We start from the raw sequence: 7,020 nt of genomic DNA, 5'->3' as shown, positions 1-7,020 counted from the left end.
AAAATTTGCCTCCATGTTTGTCATACTGTTTATTATTCTCTAACTCTTTATCCCTGGAATATTAATCCTTAATCTGTTTTGTCTACTATTACTTAAACTTTAGCTAAATGGAATTGTCCTTTGTGCTCACTTATCTTCTCTCATATCATGCATGTTATATCCATATTTCATGTATCTTTACTAAACAGAAGTCAATTGCCAAAATGCATCTATGCATTGCACTTCTAAAGGACGGTAGCACTTTTGATTGTTGGGACCATTTGGAGTCCTGGCCTCCAGCTGCTCTTCTTTGCTAGTGACCTTTACTTTCTTTCTGATCTGAGTTACTGAAAGCTGTGTCAAAGTTGTTTACCAGCCCTCCTTCCCGGGCACGCGTTGCCTTGCCTCGAGGATCAGAGGATACGGTTTTCACCTGCTGGCCCACCTGACTGTGTTGAGTATATAAGCCTCGGTGGCGCTAGTCAATCAAGGGCTTCTTATCAGTGTCTAGAGGTTCGTGCCTCTTTCTGTGTGTCTTTATGTGTTTCAGTCTCCAGCCCCTTGCCAGGAAGCCCAGGACCTGTATGGTAGTGCATAGAGCACAGACAGGTGTTGTGCGCTACATTTGATAATGATTGTAACTTTATGAACAATGCCTCCATATACATTCTTTCTTATCTCTCTTGGTCACTTCTTCGGCCTCTTCATACTAACTACGTTTTCATGACTTGATCAGTTGTAATCTTTGGTCTCCTCATCTAAGCACTTTTCCATGTATGTTTAGGTTATTTTGTTTTTCTACTTTAGGAAATGCCTTGTGAGTCCCTGATATATTTTTCTATGTTTTTACTTAGTGACTCTGTCTCGTTGGTTTGTAAGAATGCTGCTTGACAGAAGTCTGTGAATTACGTACGCAGCCCATATCCTCTCCCATTGTCTCGTTTCTCATAGTACTCTTATGGTGCCGCTTGCTCTCTTTTGATGAGAAGATAATTCAATTTTTACTGTGAGCAAGTTTATAAGTGTTTTATTCTGACATTAATGTTTCACTACAAGTATCTCCTAACCTTGATTTAATGAAACTATTTCCCTATACTGCCCTCATTTTTAATTCTAGTTCAAAATTGCTTTTCTATGGTGTAAGATTGGAGTTGAGTTATTTTTCCCTTAGAGAACTTCAATTGCCCCAGGGCAATCTACATAAAACAAAGTTTATTCTTTCATGTCTCCCTCAGTATTAACACAGTATCTGCATACATGTATACATTGTGTATGCAGATTTTGTGTAAGGTTTTCAGGGCTGTTCTTCTCTATCTCATTGGTTATTTTGTATAATCTGATGCCAGTTTAACATGGTTTTAATTTATGAAGCTTTATAAGTGATACTAATATTTATTTCTCCATGGCCATCCTCCTATGAAATATGATAGCCATTCTTTGCCTTTGTAAGTTCACATGAACTTAATGTCTTCTATTTCCACAAACTATTTTATTATTCTTTTATTCTAGTGTGAATTTTATCATTAATTATTTCATAATTGATATATATTTACATCTCAGAAATAAACCTAATTTTATCAAGTTATTGTTTTAATTTAATTTCTATTGCTGCTATAAAACACCATGACCAAAAAGCAAGTTAGAAGGAAAGGGTTTATTTGGCTCACACTTCTATATTGCTGTACATCATTGAAGAAAGTCAGGATAGTAATGCAAACAGGGCAGGAACCAGGAGGCAGGAGCTGATGCAGATGACATAGGGGGTTGATTTTTATAGAATCCAGAACCACCAGCCCAGGGATGATACCATCCACAATGGAGCGGGCACTCCCCTATCAATAACTAAGTAAGAAAATGTCTTACACCTTATAGAGGCATTTTCTCAATTAAGGTTCTGTCCATTCAAATAACTCTAGTTTGTGTTGACAAGTTGACATAAGACTACCCAATACAGATATTTTGGATTGATTCCTGCTCTAAATCTTACAGTCATATTTTTAATGACATCATATGTTGAAATCTGTAAGTAAATATATATGTACACACAAGTATAGATATAGATAAGTAGTATATGTTATTTAAAATACTTGTGAGACCTTACTAGACCGGGATGGAGGTGGGTGGTCCTTGGACTTCCCACAGGGCAGGGAACCCTGATTGCTCTTCAGGCTGACGAGGGACGGGAACTTGACTGGGGGAGGGGGAGGGAAATGGGAGGTGGTGTCGGGGAGGAGGCAGAAATCTTAAATAAATAAATAAATAAATAAATAAATAAATAAATAAATAAAAATACTGGTGAGAGGGCTCAGTGTATTGCTTGCTGTATAAACAGGAACCTTGAATTTAGATCTTCAACACCCATCTGGGAAAAGCTGGGCATGGCAGCATGCATCTGCCACTCCAGCCCTGATGTTGGAACTTGCTGGCAGCCACTCAAGCTGACAGTGACCTCTAGGTTTAGTGCGAGACTCTATCTCAAAAGCTTAGTGAGGACAGCGGTCGAAGATGCCCACTGTAGCTTTGTCCTCTGTGCACTTCTTCACACACGTATCCACTCGCAGGAGGATATACATACTCTATACTATACATGCATATGAAGGCGTAAGTCACAAACCATCCCACACCAACTTGGAATTATGATCAATAGAATGGTTATTTATTTAAGGTGGGGAAAACTTACAGATCACCGTCCCAGACAACAGCCCTCTGTGCAATCAGGAAGGGAGCCTAGACGCCAGAAGCGGAGCCGGAAGCCAGAGAGAGAGAGCGGAGAGCAGTTGCTGCTTTTTTTAAAGAGAGAGACCACGCCCCAATGGGCTTGTATCTCAGCAGCTATTGGATGAAGGAGCCGAAGGAGCTCTCGCAACATGCATACATAAACAAGGAAGGAAAATACTTGTAAGTGATAGTTTTCCATATTTGGGGTTTTTCAAGTTTTATAGTATTTGAATATTGATACTGATATATTTTTGGGTATAGTACTCAAATATAAACCAAAATTTTGTTTGTTTCATGTATATCTTATATACATAGATGCAGGAAAATTCATGTAATAGTTTTTAAAGATATATTTTTGTTATGTTTCTCTGTGGTATGTATGTGTATCTGTGTATGTGTATTTGTGTCTGTGTTTGTGCTTGTGTGTATCTATGTATTTGTCTGTGCCTGTATATATGTCTATCTGTGTGTCCACATGTGTATATATGCCTTTGTCTGTGTATTTGTGTGAACAGCACTTGTTGTTTACTTAGGTACTGAAAAATATGCTTTGTTTAACAAATTAAGAACAATTATTAAGACAATCAAATGACTCTGAGAGTTGGAGACTGGGATAAAGAGAAAACCCAAAGTTTTCCATCAGTGCAAGTTGCGGACTGTGTGTGCTGCAGGGATGGCAGGCAGTGGCATGTAACAAGTGGGTCACGAGCTGGGGAGCACTCAAGCTGGGGAGCACTCAGCAGTAGCCTGCTGTGCCTGAGTGCTGGTTGGAGCCACAGGTGGGAGTCAGTGCCCAATGCACTATGGGGTGGCAAACCAACCCTGATCCCCACGTTCAGGTACCAGATGATGATGGAAGTTACAAAAATAATCCCACACTTGCTCAGAACGTATAAATAAAGGGCTATTTATTTAGGGGTAGACTCACAGATCACAGTCCTAGATCACAGTCCTCTGCACAAATGGGGAACAGGAACCAAATCCAGCAGCCAGAAGCAAAAGAGTGAGCACATGCTTCACAGCTGGATTTATAGTATAAGAGACCATGCCCACGTGGGCTGATATCTTAAAGGCTATTGACTGAAAGAGCTTCCACAGCACTCTTGGGCATTTCTGTTTCTACATTTACATAGCATATACATACATTATTTTATGTTTCTATATAAAATCAAGGAAATGACACTAACCTTGTTTCCTAGTAGATTTTTGGTCAAGTCAATGATTTGGAAAAAGTTGCTTCCACTGGAAGAATATATTCAGAAATCTGCCTCAAATTAACCATGTTATGTCTAATATATTTAGAACATAAAATGGAAGTTCATCAAGATTAATGACTAGATATTTTAAGATACAGCTTTTAAATTAATATTTGTTGAATAAATGCTCATCTATGTGGGAAGATTCTACCAAGACTAACTTGCATTGTAAACCATGTATCACAACTTTAGAGCACTATATGTAGTTGTATGCTACACTGAACACAATACTCAATAGAAGCATTTGAGAAAAGAAAGATTTGCTTTGGCTCACCATTCTGTCCATGGTGGCTAAAATCATGGAGGAACCACTCAGGTCATTGTGGTGGTAGCATTTAGGGGAGGCTAGTCATATTATGGCAAGCCAGGATGAAGAAAGAAAGGTCAGAACAGGGTGCTAAACTTCAAGAACTCTTTTCTAGTGACCTGTGTCTGTCATTGAGGCCCTCATGACCCATAGTTCCCAAAGAAACATGAAGTTATGGGAGAAATTTCAACAAACATTTTCTATCATCTTAAAAAAATTAAAGTTTAAGTTTAGTTTAAATTTTAATTTAAATGTATGACAAGAAACTTATATTTATGTCGAGAAGAATGTACAAGAACTGAATTTCTTGAGACAACTGCAATAAGGTCATAATTTCAGCCCCAGTAACCGCCACAGAAACTTCCTTCCCTTTAACAAGATTCCAGGTATAGAAGATTTTACTGTTCCTTTAGCTTTCCCGGTGTCTGAAGCCCAGGATCAAGCATGGAATTTGAAGGTAGTTCAATTTACACTAGTGTTATTACTGGCCATTGCTACAGAATTCCTGCTGCATCGGCCACAGAGAAGGTCCTTGTCCAACATGAACTGACAAAGTGACCTTTTCTTTCCTGTTGCTATCCAAAAGAAATTGTAAGGTGGAATGTATACACTGGCCTCTTCCTTTGCTTCTTCCACCTGGTTCAGTCCCTTAACACAGAAACATCCAGACTTAGAGCTTTGTAGCCACTGTCTGACTGCATTCAATGTTCCCTAGACTGAGCTTCATTCATGTCTTTTACCAAGTTCCTTAGGAAGCCATCCAAATGATCCTGAACTTCATTTTTTTTTCCATTGGGGAACCCAATCCAGATCACTCTCCAAGACAAATGAATAAGATTGGCTAAGTATCCTATTTATATCCAATGCCCCCAGTTGATCATTCCTGGATAGTTCTAAGTATGGCATTCAAATCTCTGGAAAAAAAAAAAAAACTTTTTCAAATTACCCATTCCCAGATGCAACTTTCAATATTTAGGTTATTGACTTTTCTAGTGGGACAAGGTTTGTATACAATTAGAAAAATAAGACTGTATATCCAGCCACATTCTAGAGAATGTTTCAATCCCTACACCAGCTGGATATGCTGAACATCTCACAAGATTTGCCTTGACAGTCTTTCACATGGTTTCCTAAAACTGGGTCCAAGTGATCCTTAGACATTTCCAGATGCTTCTCTCTTGTTGGCTACCATATTCAATGTTTCGTTTGTTTGTTTGCTTGGCTTTTTTGTTGTTTTTAAAGAAGAATTGCCTCCCAGGTCCTTCTCTCACTTAGATACCTCAGGTAAACTAAAATGCCATCAATCACATTTACTTCCAGGCCTTGGATTACATATGTTCTATGTGATGTGATTGTCTTTCCATGTTCATGAGTTGAAACTTAATCACAAAAGTGATGGCATGATGAAGTGGGGCCTTTAAGAGGTGACTGAGCAATGAGGGTTCTCTTGGGGTTGTGGTGAAACACTTGACTCGTGTGTTTTTATAAACTCAGAAATCCTAAATTTGCTTCATACCAAATGAAACTTTAAAAATTATGCCTAGGGGATATGTTTCCCAAGGTACCACATTAAGTGTGTCTGACCCAAAACTCTTGGAACATGGCAAAGTTTCAAAATTGCAAAATAGGAATTTTTGCAAAAGAACACTGGAAACCAGAACAGAAACAGTTTAACAGTTAAATTTTTTATGTTGAAATAAGAAACTCACACAATTTTGACAGCATCAGGCAAATAATCCTACCACTATTCTTCCTGTGCAAAAATTAATTTTGACTTTCATCTTTCATTCAGCACATACTTACTGTATGTTGCTATGAATTGAGTGCTGTGCTTTGGAAATGACACCTTCTTCCCAGAACACCCTTGATGTTCCAGCCATTTGTCTAGATTTTGCTTGATTTTCATCACTCATGCATGATTGGTGCAGCTCTTCAGGCTATGGTCAAATTCTGCATTTCCATGAAACATTTAATGATGTCTCAAATTTAGTTTTACTCCATTTCTGCAAACTTGGGATTTTATTTAAAGGCTACCATATTCCATGTTGCCTTTTGATACAGGTTTTCTCTATGTAGCCTTGGCTGTCCTGGAACTCACTCTGTAGACCAGGCTGACCTTGAACTCATAGATATATCTGCCTCTGTTTCCCAAGTGCCAGGGTTAAGTGTGTGTATCACCACCATCCATGTTGGGCACCAAATTGTAATAGTATCAGAGTTCCACAATAGCCTGGAATGTAATATAACAAAGGTTTACTTATTTGGAGATAAACTCATAGTAAGAGTAACAATACACAGTCTTCTGCATGCACTGGGAACTGGAACTGAATCCAGTCAAAATAAAAAGGAACCATGCATGCTTTTCATCTGAACTTATAGTACTTGAGACCACACCCAAAGTGGGCCAGTATCTTATAGGTTATTGGCTATAGGAGTTCCCAAATCAGTCCTTACATGCTAAGCATTTCTTTTATGTGTATGTTTATGTGTATGGTGTTTATACTTATTCATGTGCACATGAGTACAAATGCATGGGGAGGCCCAGTATCAGCATCAATCTCTTTCCTCAATCACTCTACACCTTTATTTTTGAGACAGATTGTTTCACTTAGCCTGAAGTTCATAGATTCAGGTTGACTGGCTGTGCAATGAGCTCAGGGATCTGCTTGTCCTTGCTCCCATCTCTGATGTGGGATTCCCCTCTGTATGCTGTGAATACCATTGATTAATAAAGAAACTGTCTTGGGCTTGTGATAAGGT

The sequence above is a fragment of the Chionomys nivalis genome, chromosome 15, assembly GCF_950005125.1.
Source record: "Chionomys nivalis chromosome 15, mChiNiv1.1, whole genome shotgun sequence".
Lineage (NCBI taxonomy): Eukaryota > Metazoa > Chordata > Mammalia > Rodentia > Cricetidae > Chionomys > Chionomys nivalis.
Note: the sequence above shows the minus strand (reverse complement) of the source record.